An 18,290-nucleotide genomic window follows, 5' to 3' on the forward strand; every position below is an offset into this window, starting at 1 on the left:
CCTACTTGCTGTGTGGCTTTCACACATCAATTCCCAACTCATGTTCCCAGCAGTCAGATGGATCCCAGGCTCTCACACCCGTTTGCATACCCAAACTCCGCAGGACCGGGTAGGCTGCTGAGGATTGAGCTTGGCTCTTCATCTTGTTCAGCAAACACTTTGACAAATGGTCGGTCCATCTCCCCAGTGCCTTCCCTGGGGTCTCTTAATGGTGTTGGTGCTGGAAGAATGAAGGACTGGAGCCTCTGGGTACTTCCCTAGCCGTTGGGGTTAGTATACCTCTTTCTTTATGGTTTCTATGGGTTAAAGCTGGGTCTTCTTGCAGTGTGGCTGTTCCTGGACAGTCGGATAACTGAAGTTGTTATCAAGGTCGGAATTGTAACAGCAAGCAAGGCTGAAACCGAGTTCACTTTTAGGATCTGTCATCAAAGTTGGGAGGTATAACTTCTGTCATAGCCTCTCGGTTGCGAGCATATGGTGAGCCACTGCAGACCCAAAGACTAGGAGTTGTGCTTTATTTTTGGATGTGGTGGAAATGCAGGTGATGTTTTAGTTATCTTTAGACAGTGGGATTTGCCTTGCCATCCCTCGGTGCCTCCTCCCAAGTTTTCTGTCTGTGACTGGCCAGATCGTGCCAATTTACTCCTGGCTTTCCAATCTCATTGCACATTCTTCTAGATCAAGTTCAAATAACACTCAGCACAGATTAAGATTGAGGGGAGCTGACTCTCCACTATACTTCCTCTTCTCTCCTTTTCACCACTGCTGAGAATTTCCTCCTAAAGCCAGACCTGCTCCCGGCCCACATATACACAGTGGGTGGTACATAGTAAGTCCTTTTCAAATAACAGATTTTTCTGAAAGTCTTCGATCACTCTCCCTTAACTGTTGAATTAGATATGGTGTCCTTTGTTTGACATAGAAACATACATGTATATTCAATGTGTTTATTGAATACCCATTCTAGACCAGACACTGTGTGGGTGATAAAATGGAGATCATCATAAATATGCTCCATCCTTTGTGTTGCATTAGGGTAGATGGTGGAAACATTTGTTAGCTGTTTAAAAAGTATTTGAAGGTCTTGAAAGTAATGCCTTGAGCACCCACATGTTCAGTGGCCATGATCCTAACCCGCTCTAGGTGGGAGGACATTAATCAAGACAGTGTTAATATAGCCACATTGTGTCTTATTTGACACAATGAATTCAATTTCCTGGTGTTCTTTCTCTTGGAATGCATGCTCCGACTAAAGCAGACTGCCGTTTATTTCCCTTTTTTGTGTTCAGAAAGTTTCCATTTCTCTATTTTAGTTTATGCTGCTCTTTTTATCTGGAATCTTGTATCTCTCCAGTCTTCAAAATCTACTAAGTCTTATACCATAAGAAATATCTTATTCTATTTTCCAATTCAGTGGGACTCTTTGTCATTCATATATTAACAGAATGGCTGTTGGCTTATTTATAGTCTACTTTGAGTGATAGATAACTGCATATGAATCTAGGTACAGGTACTGGATTTTAAAGGGCAAAGGCTGTGTTCTAAGCATCTCTATTGGCCTTGTTTACCTAAACTTAGGATAGATACTAGGCACTTACCTGTGAAATCCATGAGCTGTTCAGTGTTCAGTGAGAATCCCCTCTTTTCCTATGTCAACCTTGCATTTCCTCAGACAAGGTCTCAGGTGACCTGGCAGGCTTATATGGTATGGGTTTGGAAACCCCTTTGGATAGAAACTATATTAAATTCTAGGACTGAGTATCATTGATAGAGCTGGGTCCACATGCACAACTATGGGCTAATCTCCCACTAGTTCTCTGCAACCTCTAAGATAGGGAGGACCATTGAGACTCTTGGGTAGAAGAGATGAGAATAATCAAGTAGTGTAGAAAAAGCATTCTGAGAGGTGTGTGAAGGCTGGGCTGAAGGCAATATCGGGCAAAGGAGGAAAGGTCTGAAGTAGCACTTGAACTTGAAGATGAGGACCTCAAACTTACCAGCTAATGAAGAGGAACAGAAAGCTGTCTAGGAAACCCAAAATGAAAGAGCACGACGAACATTGTAATAGCTAACTGGGCTGTGGACTGATTGGATTAGGAGAGACATAGAGAATTGCTAAAGCACATCTCTTGTGTGTCTGTCATGCTGTTTCCAGAGATGATGTGGGTCACCAAATTGAGTGGGGGTGACCCCTTGCCCACTGTGAGTAAGCTAGAGGCCCATGTGGAACCAAAATCCAAAGAAGATGGCACGTGTTGGGCTCTACCTGAGCCAATGCTGCTTTTGCGGCTGCCATTCGCCTGCAAACATCAGGCTCCAGGCCCCTCAGTCCTTAGGCATGAACCTGCACCAGTGTCTCTCCAGAGAGACCTCCAGCCCTTCAGCTTCATGCTACAAACTACATCATTGTCTCTCCTGCTGTGAGGCTTCTGGCTTCTCGGACACAGTTTTTCTCAATCTTTAGCCTGCAGGTGCCGTTGTGGGACTGCTCTCACCTCTGGTCACACTAGCCATGGCAATCAATTCCTTTTTATAGTTAAATGCACAGTCTGTTAGCTCCATTCCTCTAGAGGGCCCTGGCTCATATGGACGGCCTTAGAGAGGATTGGCCTCAGGCCACTGGACTGACGACGGAGCAGGAGTAGGGAAATGGGACCTTCCTCCCAGCTGTCTGTAATTCTTTACATGACCTCTGACAAATCATCTTGCCTTTCTAAACCTCAGTTTCCTTGTTTCTAAAATGAGCTAAGAGGGCTGCTGGGTCACTGACCTCCTCTCTGCTCTGAGACTCTGCACTGCTAGCCCTGATCTGAGGATAGCTGATTCCTCCTTTAGAAACATGTCAGAGTTCACTCCTCCCTGCTCAGTGCCCCTGGTCTTCACAGAGTCATGAATAATTGGTAACCTGTTCTACTTACTAGCTGTGGAGACTTGGGTGAATCATTTTCTCTCCATCTGGAAGATGGGTATCATAGCAGGACCTTCTACCTCTCAGCAGGATTAAGTTAAGTGAATATAGCTGATGGTTTCAGACAACGTGAAATACACGGTAAAGACAGCTTAAACTGTTAGCCATTATCAAAACTATTGACTTTGTTGTTTCTTGAACAAGTTACAAAAAGATAGAGATACACTAGTGATCTTGTGCAAGTGAGAAAGATAATTGAAAGAAAATTATTGTATGTTCTTGTCATAATTGGGAATAGATTTTATTTCCCTGAATCCATAGCTCTGTCCTTTCAATAAAAGCTTTAGCAGCCTATAAAAAATGTGACTTCTATAGGACCCAGTGAAAGGCATGTGGTGCCTTTACTCTTTAAAAGATACTTTTTATATATTGAAGCACCTATGAAGCACTGCTGTGCGTGTACACACCCACGTGCACATGCATACACACTCAAGTGTACACATGCACACACACATGCACAACACAAGCATACACACACACACACACACCAAACACCATCTTTTTTCCTTCTAAATGCTAAAGCTTCACCAATTTCAAACTCCTCCAGCAAATTCCAAATGAGTCATTTTCCAAAATCTCTCTTGTCAGTACAGCTTCTTAGTGCCAATTTCCTCTGTGTTGAAAATAAAATAAAAATAAAATAAAATGAGAAGATATGAAATTTATGGGTCCTGCTGGCTCCTAGAAACAGTCCCATTTAATTTAATACAATTGTGGGGAATTGTTTCCAAAGCCTAGGTTCTCACATCTTTTTAGTCTTTTTCTAAGTTTAGAGAAGCAAGGGCTGGCCTATTTGGGCGCTGATCTCTTGAGGACCTAGGGGAGAAGAGCAACTCACATCTGTGATTCCTTTCTGTCCTATATGATACCTGTTTCTCCCAATAACCCCACTTGTAGGCACTGTTATTACTGCCATTTCAGTGGAAAGGTAAACTGAACTTCAGAGAAAGATAACCAAGTTCATATTTCCGTTTCCACATGAGATGAAATCTGTGTCCCTATAGTGTCTAAGTCAATGATCTCCCTCTGAGAATTGCAGTGAGATTTTTCTTGTGTACCATTACTAGTCTATTGGTGGCAGCTGATGAGAAATAATTGAAAAAGATTCCAGCAGAACCAGCAGATAAAGGTACCGCTGCCAAGTCCTTCAACCTGATTTGAATCCACAAATCCCACAGGACCCATCAAAGGAAAGAACAGACTCCCTGGAAAAGATTCTAAGACTGTGAGCAACATGCTGATGGATCAGCAGTGTTTGAGATAGCATGGGATAAGCAAATGGCTACATTTATGCAGGGCACCTCCCATCCCTACTCTATATTATAATATCTAGACACTTTAGCTGTATCCATATGTTTTAGCAATCCATAGACCATTATGTACCAGAAGTTATCTTTTGATGACAAGTAAGAACAAATATATTTTAACCAGTAAAAGGAGGTGTTTCTTAGAACCCAATAGTAGATGTTGACAGTCTACTCCAGGGACAGTCACCAAGAACTGAAAGGTCATCTGGAACCCAGGAGGGCTCCAATTGCCACATTCTTTCTCTCTGGTTCTCCTTGTCTAACTTTTCTTCCTCCCCATCTCCCCTGACTCCCACTCTTCTGCCTCCTACACCCCACTTCCCTCCCTCTGGAGTTGCAAGCTCCCTTCTACTTACAACTGTAGCCAATGCCTTCTTCATCTTTCTCTACAGATTGGCTTTATTGTTCAAGGGACAAGAGCCAAGATCATGAACAACATATTCCAATAGAAACATAGTTGGAGCCACCAAGGAAATTTACATGTTTCTATCTAGTAGCACGTCTTAAAAGGGCTTTTAAAAGGGTGAAATTTGACTTGAAAACTCATATAATCCGTGTATTCAAAATATCCTTTAATAAACTGTAACTAAATACAGAACTAATTTTAATAAGAGGCTCTGAATTTTCTCTTCTTTGAAATATGATATATAGTTTATATTTCTAGCATACTTCAGCTTGGACCAGCTATGTTTCAAATGATCAGCATTTTCGTGGCTACCAACTGAGTGTCATGGATCTAGACTATCGCTGATTCTAGAAGCCATCAAACACCTATGAATTTCAATTTGAATCTTCAGAACAGAGAATCCAAGTGTGTCTACAGTTAGTTCAATCAGCCTCAACCACAAAGAGAAGGATCATAATCCATAAATGAGGCAACCAAACAAGAGGGCAGAGGACTCGTCTGAGACGAAAAGATAAAACACAATGTTTGCTGAAGACGTCTCAGGAAAAGCCACGAATCACTTGAATTCCCTAGAAGAGTCCAGAAGTTCTCAATTACCTTGCATTTGGGATAGAGAAATTCCACAAGGCAGGAACAAGTCAGGAAGACAGATGTGCTGCCACCTGGGGGAGACAAGCCAAGCATGCACCCCTAATTCTAGAATGCCAAGGGTCCTAAGAGGTGACTCCATGCCAGATAAACTCTGAATCAGAAGTCAGAGGTGGAGGCTGGGAAGCAGCATTGCTAGAGTCACTTCCTCACAAATTCCTCACAAATTAAGTCTTCAGGAATAAAATTAATAGAGAGACAATCACACACAGCTTAGGAATCTGCCCTGGCCCTATGGCCCCTCAGACCTCAGCATGGAACATTCTTCATACTGTTGACGGACACCAAGGACTCCCGTTTATACACACACTGTCAGTTATACAAACAGTGTTTTTGTGGAAACATTCGGTAATCTCTGGTTTTGTTTACGGAAGCTCTTCAGTAAGAAGAAGGCTTAAGCCCTTAATGAGAACTGAGGGACCAGCTGCCTCTTCTCTCCTTGGGACATGGCGGCCCTTCCAGGGCCAGCTACAGCCACTTCACAGGCTGATTGTTTCAACACTCCCTCACTGCTCCTCATAAAAGCATACCCTCTTCATCTGTTAGCTTCTCTCTTTTCTTCACTGGAGTTGAAACTCTGTGAGGGGAAGAATATGTCTAGATTTGCTTCTGAACCCCGGCCTCCCTGCAGAACCTGCACACAGCTGGAACTAAATTGACTATCTGCTGTGCCCCAGACTCCCTAAATAATACCCTTGAACAGAAGTGCCTAAAAGTTCCACACATGCTTCAACTGAAGGACCTGATTAAAAAACAAAACAAAAAAAAAATACACTATTTTTTTTCTTGTTTTACCAATTGCCTGTTTCCTACTTAGCTTCACCTCAAAGGCTTGTCCTGATCAAGAGTATCAGACAAACTCACGGAAGTCCATTTTCTTCATCTCCCACAGTGGCTTCAGACACTGAACTCAGAAGCATCAGACTTGGCGGCAAGCACCGATATCCACTGAGCCGTCTTACTTACCCCTGCTCATTTTTTTTTTTTAGAAGAAAAAGACTGATCCATTCATGAGTGGGTCCCTCATGACCCAGTCACCTCCCACTAGACCCCACCTCCTGCCACGGTTACTTTGGATACCAGGCCTCACAGCTAGTCCTGGTCGAGACAAACCATATTCAAAACTCAACACTTACCAGTGGCAAATGCGGCCACGTTCTTGGAACTCGGTTTCCTCTTTGAACAACTTCGTGAGTCATTTGCTGTGAGAATTGGATAACATGTGTGAAAAAGTTAGTTTGCTGCCTGAGACAGAGTAAGTACTCTCAAAAATGTTAGATATTATTGTCTGTCGTGTGGCCTGGACTCTAAACACTGCTTGCTCCTCACTGCCTTTGCACATTGAAAAGCTGCATCCCTACAAATGAATCTGACCAGTAGTTAATACAAAAAGGAGTATCAGCCCTGGTCTCCACCCAACTTAATACAAGTCCCATGTTCGAGGAGTCTTAAATGAATTGTCTTTCTTCTCATGGCAACACCGTAATTTAGAATGTAAGTCTTTTCTCCCTGGATGGAAGAGGGGGTTCACTGTTTCTTCACAGAGACAGCTCCTATGGCTATGGCAGCTTTAGTGAAGACATACTCTACTATAATAAAATCCCCAGGGTCAGCCAAAAATGTTTTGTTACATGAAACTCTGCCTCCAACAGTAAAAAGAAATCTTAACTGGGTGGGTTTTTAACACTAGCACTGAGAAGGAGGGACATGCAGATCTCTATGAGTTCAAGGTCAGCCTGATCAACATAGAGAGTTCCAGGCCAGCTAGGGTTACATAGTGAGGCACTGTCTAAATAAAACAGCTTTCTTCTAGATATGGAGTTGCAAATTTCATTCATGAAAAGTAAACTTAACATTTTACTCTTTTATGCTGGTGTCATAAGCATATACTAGATCTGCCCATCCACACTAGGTCTGCTTATACTCACAAACCCAGATCTGCTCCCAACAACACAGCAAAGTAGGTACTACTATGCCCATTTTATAAGGAAGACACTGAGGTTTGATGAGTCACTCCATCACCTCATTCTATTTACTCTGTTTTAAAACAGCATACATAGTCCTTTTACCATTTTAACATTCCTGGAATAAAGATATTCTCATAACGGAATTGCGGTTTTAGCGAGCATTGCTTGCCTGACCTGTTTTTATTACTTTAGCAATATATCTTATACCCAGTGGCATCCAAAGGTACTAGGACACACAGTGAAGAACAATGCTGACATTCACTCCTAGCCCACACCATCCCTTACCAATAACCACTCTGCCATGCTATGCCAAATGAATTTCTACTAAATGTCACTATAAATGAAGAAAAATATTAAGAAAACTTAGCTGGCTGCTCAGGAGAGCCAGTGAGCAGGAGAGTGGCCTCCTCCATAGTTTTCAGGCTCTGGGCTTCCACACTCAGGATAACAGCCAGGCTGGGAGTGGAGAGTGGGTTAGATAAAGCAAGGTGTGCAGGCAAGGGTCCCCAAATTAAGTCTTTAGGCCACTTGTACTCCAAGTAATAGATATTGCAAATTCCTTAACCAATTAAGTTCCAGCTGGCTCTGCTTAACCCTTGCATGCCTCCATTATATGATCAGCAGTGTGGACAGAGGAGCCAGTGTGAACCTGGAAAGAATTATTACGAACAAAGCTGTTAGGATGGCACTTGTCACCCCCTCTGCCCGTCCCCAAGTAAGTCTTCAAGAACTGGTGTCTATTCTTATCACTCATCTCTTCAATCTTAATTAGGACCATCACTGACCTCAACCTATATAACACACACACACACACACACACACACACACACACACACACACTCCACAACTATGCTGGTTTTCGTTATCAAAAGCAAACCTACAAAGCCCTTGACCTCTTGGCCATCTTCCCACATGCTTCTCCTCCCATCTGTGAAGGGCCAATTCATGTTCATGCTTGACCTTTAACTGGACTATCCCCTCTTCAGAGAACTCTTGCCTGACTCTCCAGAAGAATACCACCAAGTCTTCCTATCACAGGTCTCTGCTCACTTCCTTTTGAGTCCTTATTGTAATTGCCTGCAGCTGTATTCATTCTCACTGCAGTATTCTCCCTGAGCTAAGGCTTTGCTCTGCAGCTTCAGTAATTCACAGCTAAGTGGTGTCTGAAAATGCTAATTAGAAACTTCTTGAATAAGCACACTACCCTGAACATGATAAAAAAAAAAAAAACCTTTTGCCATGTTCTGTGTACCTGTATCATATATGCTACTGACCCTCAGTCACTTCATAGCCATGTAGGTTATCAGCTCAAACACTGAACTACCCTAGAGTTTGTGTTCAAGGAAGCCTTACTTCACTTAATAATAGCCCAGAGATGTAAGAATCATGGTCCTGGCCACCTAGGCATGCCACGGAGAAGCCTTAGCATCATGTGTTAAGGGAAAAGGTAGGCACAATAAAATAGTTTTTGTGAGAGGGCATATTAAAGTGCATTGTTATAATTGTTCTGTTTAATTATGATTATTGTTGGTGATTACTTCCTGTGCCTAAAGTATATGTTAATCTTTATTGTAAGTATGTACATTGTGACACTTGGTCTTTATTTCAACCTGACTGGCTTTGGACTCACCTGGGAGACACTCTCTGAGTGTCTGTGGGGATGCTGTGGCACCATCCCGTGGGCTGGGATGCCAGCAGGAGCAAAAAGGAAAAGAAGGAGCCAAGTGAGAACTGTCATCCGCCTCTCTCTGCTTCCTGACTCAGGACACAGTGTGACTGGCTGTCTCCGGTTCCAGTCACCATGCTTTCCCCACCAGGGCGGACTGTGTCCCTGCTCACCGTCACTGGAATAAACTCATTGTTTGTTAAGATGCTTCTGTCGTGCCTTTTGTCACCGAAATGAGAAAAGTAACTAACCTAAGTGTTTAGAGAGTGGAGTTTATATGTGGAGTTCAACACTGTTTCCAGGCATCTCATCCTGAAATGTATTCCCTGTGAACACCGAAGGCCAGCTGTACCTGCTGACAGCACACTTGCAATATAAAGTGTCTTATTCTTGTGTGCCTGTACCTAGCCCAAAGCCTGGCATGATGGATGCTCAATAAAGATTTCTTGAATTGCATTTTCCAAAGTCAATAAATGAAAAACTTCAGAATCTAAATCCAGGTCAGGTTGTAGCCAGAGGCCCCACATGGAAAGGGAAAAGGCTCATCATGCTACTGGGTTTCTCTCTCATGGGATCCTTGGTCACCTTCAAGAATGCTGAGCCTCTGCCTCGGCATTCCATCCCCGACATCCGTGCCCAGTGGTTTCCTAGGAATTAGATTGTCATGCTCGCATATTTGATGATCTGTGTTGGTATCTGACACACAGAGGAAACAGGAGCCTTTCTGCATTCATTCATGGGGAAAGGTATGAAAGCCCCTTACATAGCTCTCATTACCTGTGCTGCTTGGAAGGAAGTCTTATTTAGCACCTTACCCTATCATTTCCTGAATCAAACATTTTCAAACTGGATGCCTATGGGAAATGGTGAACTCAGATGAGGTTGTGGAAGAGCACGTGGTGATCAAATTCCTTGTCTAAAAAAAAAATCATTCAAAGATGCAGTTCTTAGAAATACATTCCTGGCATCCCACCCACCTGAGGGTCTGAGTCAATAGACATTTTATCATAAAAACACTTATTCAGACTGTCTTGTATGGCTGACTAGGGGCTATTGCAAGCAGCTTTACACACATTATTTGGCTTAATCCAATTAGTAAACCTGTGAGTAGGCAATACTGTCCTTATAGATAAAGAAATCAGGGGATCAGTGGAAGTTGGGACGCTCCCTAAGGTCTTATAGCTCATGAATGGAGCTTCAAAGCTCTGCCACTCACCTCAGACATCCTGAGCCTGCGTCTGCCTTGTAATAAGACCTCAGCTGACTGAAGGGCACATTCAAGTGTGGTAGCTCTAACTTAGCCATGAACTCCTGTCTACCATTCTTTTTTCTTTTCTCTTACTCAGTGGATCCCAAACTGTAGTCTCAGGGATAGGCTCGGACCTCCTACTTAGGCAGGTATCTAGACTTTGCTTCCAAAGCTTTGATTAAGTGGGTCTGGCTGAAGACTCTGGAATTTGTACTTTTAACCTACAGCCTAGAGCAATGGTTCTTGACCTTTCTAATGCTATGACCCTTTAAAACACTTCCTCATGTTGTGATGACCCCCAGCCATAAAACTGCTTTCTTTGCTACTTCATAACTGTAATTTTGCAACAGTTATGACTAGTAATGTAAATGCATGTGTTTTCTGATGGTCTTAGGTAACCCCTGTGAAAGGTTTATTTGTACCCAAAGAGTCGCAACACACAGGTGTAGAACCATTGGTCTAAAGGGTCTGTGTAGCCCACTTTAAGAAACCCAATGTAGTGAACAAATTGACTTCACTTCCCTTACTATTGAGAGTGAAAGGAGGCATTTGAAAGATGAACTTCTAGGGTGGCAAATACACCTGCCTAGTGTGCGTGAGTGCTGTGGAATAGAATAGAAAATGTCACAGTAAAGCCCATTTCTTTGTGTGGATGGGTGGTTTGATTAGAAATGTTTCCCATAGGCCCTATTTAGACACTTGGCCCCCAAGTAATGCTATTTGGAGAGGTTATGGAACCTTCAGGGAGCCTTGCAGAAGGAAGTATACCACTATGGGTGGGCTTTGAAGGTTCATAGCCTTGCTTCCTGTTCTCTCTCTGCTTCCTGTGTGTAGAAAGAAACGCGATGAGCAGCTGGGCAGATGCCTTTAATCCCAGCACTGGGGAGGCAGAGCCAGGCAGATCTCTGTGAATTTGAGGCCAGCCTGGTCTATAGAGTGAGATCCAGGATAGGCACCAAAACTACACAGAGAAACCCTGTCTCAAACAACTGAAAAAAAAAAGAAAAGAAAAAGAAAGAAAGAAAGAAAGAAAGAAAGAAAGAAAGAAAGAAAGAAAGAAAGGAAAGAAAGAAAGAAAGAAAGAAAGAAAGAAAGAAAGAAAGAAAGAAAGAAAGAAAGAAAGAAAGAAAGAAAGAAAGAAAGAAAGAAAAAAAAGGCTACCAGGACATGCTTCCTGACCATTATGGACCTTTTATCTCGAACATTAAGCTAAAATAAACTCTTCCTCAAGTTGCTTTTGTTCATAGTATTTTATCATAATCACAGAAAAGCGACTAGTACAAAAGTAAACCACAAAATTGAAAGTGAAATAAATGCTTCTAGTTTATAAAGATTATGCTTTTGCATATTTGTGATGGACAGAGAGGATAGACCTCCTTGAAACAGTGACACTTGATGATAGAATAATGTTAGAGGTCAAGAGGTCAAACCCTATCCTTGATCTACGAGGAGATGGAACAGCAGAGTGAGGTACCCTGGACATGTTCGTGGTTCATGGTAGCAGAGCTAAATCACAATCCAGATTCGTGACGGCTTCCATTAAAAGACAGATTGCTCAATAGGAAGATTAGCAGCAATAGTTCAACTGACCATTAGACAGTTCTGGAACAATCCCTGCTCATTTAAACCTCACAGGAGCCTATCAGGTAAGTGCTACCAATGAGAAAACCAAGGGCCAAGGTGGTAAGTAAGCCTTCCTGTCTGCTAGAGCGGTAGAGCCTGGGGTCAGACCCAGGCTGAGTGCTTTAAAGTTAGTTTCTGCAGGTTCCTCAGTAAGCAAAGAATGAATGAAAAAGATGAATGCATTGAGTACCAAATGACTGCACCCGATTTGGCAATACCCTACCCTCTCCACCTCCTTGTCTTTGTCCCCAGCCATAGAGTGAAAAGTGAAAAATGTACCAGCACTGACGCATGCGTTGTTAGCATCTAATGAAAAACATGGCAACTGGCATTGAACTGCCCCAGGTGTACACTCAACTTTTCTGCCCATTGGCTATAAGACATAGGGGGAAAGTCACAGCATCTCCTTAGGCCGTAGGGTTTTTTTTTTTTTTTTTTTTAGTATGTAAAAGAGAAGTAATAACAGTGAACATCTAGGGTTTTGGGAATGAAAATAAGATAACACCATTCAAGACCATTACTATTTTAAGCACTGACACATATTTTTTAAGCCATATTTGGTTTTCTAAATGAATTTGAAGTCGTTTTAATAGTTTTGAAGCCCCCTGAGGGCAAGGAGCTATTCTGTAAACTTCCTTATCGCCGCAGCTTCCAACAGGGTGGACTAGAGTCCCTGTGCCCTGATAGGGATCAGCCCCCAGTCGTGGTTACTGTGTTTGCATACCAAGGGAGGGAAGAATCTTCTTCAAGGCATACTTTCACTGACCCATCCCTCACCCCATTTCTCCTTTTGTAGAGAGAAGGCAACAGTATGCAGAGAAGCTTCTAGCAGCCGCAGAAGATGAACTTTGCTTTAGAGAAAAGTTATCTTGGAAAATAATTGGACTGGTGTCTCCGGCAGACTTTTCCCATCCTGGTTTGTGACCCTGGGCAAATCATTTCATCTCTCTGTGTCCCTGTTTCTCTCCCCTATAAAATGAAGTAGCTACCTGCCCAGATCTCTAGGGGCTCTTGTCAGTATTAACATCCTAATTCCTTTTGGCCTTCAAATTCCTTTCCGACCCCTCTCAGGCTTCACTGTGGGACACCGATGCCAAAGAAATAAGAGGTGCATACAGATTATTAAATATGACGGCACCTATAAGACCATTTGAGTGTGTGTGTGTGTGTGTGTGTGTGTGTGTGTGTGTGTATGTGTCCCATTTTGGTATCTAAACAGACAACCTTTACAGCAATCATTGAGGGGAGCCTTATTGTTTTGATGTGAAAAAATGAGAAAACTGAACTCAGAGAGATTAACATATGTGCCCAATAGCTGTTATGCTATTAGGTGACACTATTTGTGCATAAGATCTGGAATATATTACTAGTCTAGTATAAAGCACAGTAAATAATGTGTATAAAATATCACAGCTTAGCAATGAGATGGGAGCTTGTGAGTGCAATTTACACACTCATCTGACACATTTTCTGTATCCGTATATCTGCGTCTACATCAATATGCCTCTATACAATAGAATATATTTTTAAGCAGTTACTTTTGGTAGAGAGGAGAAATTGAGTAGAGATAGCAGGGCCATTTTTTCATATTTTTTTATTTTAGAAAACATTCCCTATGAGCCTAAAGTCACCCAAAATAGAATGTAAATGTAAATGCACCAATACTCACTGACGTCACTCAAAGTATACGCCATAGTCCTTTGACTATGTGTTCCCACTGAGACACATCCTAGGGAACAGACAGGAACTGAAAAAGCAAAGTGATGTTAGTGACTACATTGGTGACACAGGGTGGCTGACTGTGTGCAGCGTCACTCACATGAGTAACTTGTGGATGTCATTAGAGAGCAGGACATTCACTGTGGGAGGAAGGAATGACAGACACAATACAGATGGTCACAGCTGGAAACCCTGTAACTCTGAACCAGAATAAAAGCTATCTGTGTGATGCATATCACTATGATACATATTCCCTAGCTCTTTACCTTCACAGGAAATACCTGGAAACAGCAATCCAGGGACACTGAGCACTCCCTGTGCTGAGATTGGTATCTCTAACTGCCATTTCTCACTGAGAGAAGCCAGTGTTCCTTGGAGAGATGACCGATTTCATGTCTCAGGCAGGAAATGTACAAGATGAGCCTGGAGTGTTCATCATCCCCAAAAGCAAGGAAGCCATCATAGATGACTGGAGTTGTGTCAAAGGGATTCTGGAGGCAATTTGAAGAGGTTCCCGTTGGCCAAGGATGGAACCATTTGAAAATGATGTCAAATGTTTTAACCTGCGATTTTTAAAGTTTTCATTTGTGTTATTTTATGTGTATGAGTGTTTTGCTCATGTGTATATCTGTACATTATGTGTATGTCTGGTGCCTGTGAGGTCAGAAGAGGGTATTGGATTCCCTGAAACTGGAGTTATGGATGGTTGTGAGCCACCATGTGGGTGCTGAGAATTGAACCTAGGTCCTCCTACCAGGAGAACATGTGCTCTTTGCAAAGATGGCAGGTAAAGCCATCTTTGCAGTACCATGATATTTTAAGGCAGTTGTTAGCCATCTCAGAGACTGTTATAGAACCAACCAGCTATGTGTGTGTATGTGTATGTGTGTGTGTATGTGTGTGTGTGCGTGTGTGTGTGTGTGTGTGTGTGTGTGTGCGTGTGTGTGTGTGTGTGTGTGTGTGTGTGTGTGTGTGTGTGTATTCACCCACATGTGAGTACAGTTGATTGCAGAGATCAGAAGAGGGCTTCTGATCCCCTAGTGCTGGAATTACAGTCAGTTATGAGCTACCTTATGAGGGTGCTACAAACTGAACTCAGATCCTCTACAAGAGCAGTACACACTCTTAACCACCAACCAGATCATGCCACCAACCAGATCCAACCATCATTTCCAAAATGATTGAATAAAGGAAAAAAACTTAACCGCTAATCAGGCTTATCCTTAAGAACTGTGTCTTAGCATGGCTGACTGGTTGACAACAGATGTCTCCCTGAATAGATGAATTCTAGTTATAACAGTAAAACCCAGTGAATATAGAATCTGCCCATCCCCAACCTTCAGCCCCTAATGAATGAATATGTCTAAGCAGTGGTCAATGGCTGCTCAGGAAGAGACAACCAGACACTGGCTACCTCTTGATCAGAAAATCCAGTACTACAAACAAAATGGGTTTAACAAAAGGTGCTGATGGTGAATTTAATGAAAATTCAACATCCAAGTTACAGGAGAGTCAGGGGACATGGATTCTGTCAAATCCCACCACAGATGTGTTGTCATCAAGACTATGGGGCAGGACAACTTTTAACAGGAGCCATGCAGCTGCTTCTACAAAATAATGACAAGAGATTTTTTTAAGGGAGATGGGAGCTGAGGAGATGGCAGGTAAAGACACTTTCCTCAGTCCTGAGGATCTGAGCTTGATCCCTGGCACCTAGCATTCTGTGGTGCACATTTGATTGCACCCCTATAGCAAAATGGGAGTTGGAGACAGGAGAATCATCAGTAAGCTCAAGGGCCATCTAGCCTGGAGAAAACGAAAGAGACCCTGTGTAGAAAACGAAAGAGATCCTGACTTCAGGTGGAAGGCAAGAACCAACTTCTGAACGTTGTTCTCTGATCTCCATATGTGCACAGTGGCATGCACATATGCACATCACAGGCACCCACTTAACTGACTAGTTAATTAATTAATAAAATCTTACTTTTAAAAAAGGGATAACAGAAAAGGTAATCTACAGATTACAAAAGATCCAAGACGCACAGAGGCCATGAAGAGGTGTGGAGTTACCTCAGCTTTGATTCACATGAACAAAAAAATCAGGTTAAAGGAACGATGTTCTTTCTACAAGATAGCTAAGAAAAATACCATGAGTACCTGTTCATTATTTGGTGGTGTCAAATAATCACTGATAGACTACAATACACCCTAATTACAAATAAAAGCGGGTATCAGTACATAATAGGGTTGCATTCTGAGAAACACATCATTAGTAAATTCCATTACTGTGTGAACAGCACAGATATGCTTAGGAAACAATGTGAGTCACTTGACATAACTGCTTCTCCTCCTCCTCTTCTACTTCTTCGGTTTTTCAAGACAGGGTTTCTCTGTGTAGCCTTAGCTATCCTGGAACTCTCTCTGTAGAACAAGCTGGCTTTGAACTCAGCGATCTGCCTGCCTCTGTCTCCCAAAGATTGGGATTAAAGTCTCATGCACTACCATGCCCAGTGTTTGACAAAGCTTCTTGAGCCAATCAAAACACACAGTGAAAGAGATATAAGAGACTATGGCAGTGTAATGTGACACTTTGTTTATGTTTTATGTTAAGACACATTAGCATATTATACATATATATAAAATAATAATAAAAATACAGTGTAGTAAATAGTAGACTATTAACATCATCATTTATTATTAACATGATGCATTATGAGCTGTGCTGTGCAGTTGTAGCCACATGGACGTATTATGGTACTGTCTGCTCTAGTTTCATTCCATTGCTCTAATAAAACACTGATCACAGCAACACGGGGGAGAAAAGGGTCTATCTCAGCTTTTTGTAGGAATCTGGCGGCGGTGGCAGAAGTCAGCGTAGGAGCTCATGGTACAAACTAGAGGCAGGAACCATGGAGAAGCACTACTCACTTTGATCCCAGGCTCACACTCGGCTCACTTTCTTATACTTCCGAGAACTACCTGCCCAGGGTTGGTACCATTTGCAGTGGGCTGAGCCTTCCTACTTCAACTAATAGTCAAGCCTAGACAGACCGGCAAGCCAAGGTGATCCAGGCAATTCCTGGATGGAGGCTCTTCTCTCAGGTGACTGTAGGCAGAGTCAAGTTGACAATTGATGATATTACCCTTTATATTACCGGCAAAGCAACAGGCTTATCTAGTCTAGCATTGCCACAGACACATGAGCGGCTTGACATGAGAAAGGGTACTATAATGGTTAGTTTAGCTGTCAATTTGACACAAACTAGAATCATCTGGAGAGTCTCAGTGAGGGATCATCTAGCTCAGCTTGGCCCATGGGGAAGTCTGGAGTGGGGACTGTCTTGACTACACTAATTGGGGTAGGAAGACCTACCTTGAATGTTTGAACGTGACCCAGTGCCACTTCATGGACTGGGCCCTGGAGTGAATGAAAAGGAAAGAATGGGCTGAGTATTGGCATGTGTGCATTCATTCATCCCTCCCTGCTTCTTTTTTGTTTTTAAGTCCACAGATCAGTTTATTAAGATGGAATCACTGCTATTACATGCAAGAGAAGCTACTTGCCGTAATCGATAAGGTTCTCAAGAACTTATGATACACATTAGAAACAAATGGTTCAAAATCACAAGGAACTTTTCCTGATGCCCTGTGACAAGGCTGAGGTGGATGAATCTGCGTATTCAGTTCAAGCTGCTGAAGAGTTTGTGGGCCACACAGTGACCCCGTGCATGCAAGAAGTCAGAGAGCTCCCCTGTACAATCCTCTCCTGTCTGTGATCGGGAAGATACACGTTTATCACAAAGCTCTAGTCGCTCTCGGGCCTCTGCACACTTCTCCATCTGCTCACATTGCTCTCTCACTGTTGTTGAGGGGCCCACTAATTCTTCCTCCTCTTCTTCCCCTTTGGGGTCTCTGGATCCAGTAAGCATCTTTCGTGTGTCCTCTAGTCCCATGTCCCGATGCTGTTCGGGATTCAACACCAGGAGAAACAATCCCTCCCTGCTTCTTGCCTTTGGATGCAATAAAGCCCAGCTGTGACACACTCCTGCCACTGAGACTGCTCTGCAGTAATTTGTGAACTGAATAAATCCTTTATTCCCTAAGTTTCTTTTGTTGGGGTATTTTATCAGAACATTAAGTAGTTAGGACACCATTAGGCAACAGCTCCCTTATAATTCTAAGAAAACTCCAATACACATATGTCCTTCACCAGTCTTGTTTGTAATCTTTACCTCTTTAAGTATGATGATGTGTTGATTTTAAGGGCCCTTGCCTTATAAAGAACAATCAGCCTGAAATATATACAGATATACATTTTCCTCATAATAGTATAGGGGAAAGAGAGCGTGGTTATAGATGGAAAACCTTTGGCTGTGAAATGATGGTGGAGTCTGTTACGTGGCTTCCTTTTTGAGTAAATTTAGAATCCTAATTTTAAAAATATAAAATCCAGGCTTTCAAAATGTCTTTGTGGATAAAGGTGACAGCCACCAAACCTAATGACCTAAGTTAAGTCCCCAGGACCCACATGGTGGAAGAGAGAACTAACTCCTACAAATGGTCCTCTAACCTCCACACACACTTCATGGTTCATACATGCACAAAATCAGCAAATAAATTTAAAGCAATGTTTAAAACTATAAAGCCAAGCTCCCACCTATGCCACTGATGGATAATTCTAAATGCTTGGCCTTTATTTTTGTGGCTCCTGTGTCCAGGGAGCTGACAGTGATTCAT

General features: G+C 42.5%; 1 pseudogene; it reads right to left on the minus strand.

The window, feature by feature from the left end:
* Positions 1–17,067: 17,067 nt before the first annotated feature.
* On the minus strand, positions 17,068–17,539 carry LOC102909128 (cytochrome b-c1 complex subunit 6, mitochondrial pseudogene; annotated as a pseudogene).
* Positions 17,540–18,290: the final 751 nt, after the last annotated feature.

The sequence above is a fragment of the Peromyscus maniculatus genome, chromosome 8 (assembly GCF_049852395.1).
Source record: "Peromyscus maniculatus bairdii isolate BWxNUB_F1_BW_parent chromosome 8, HU_Pman_BW_mat_3.1, whole genome shotgun sequence".
NCBI classification, from domain to species: domain Eukaryota; kingdom Metazoa; phylum Chordata; class Mammalia; order Rodentia; family Cricetidae; genus Peromyscus; species Peromyscus maniculatus.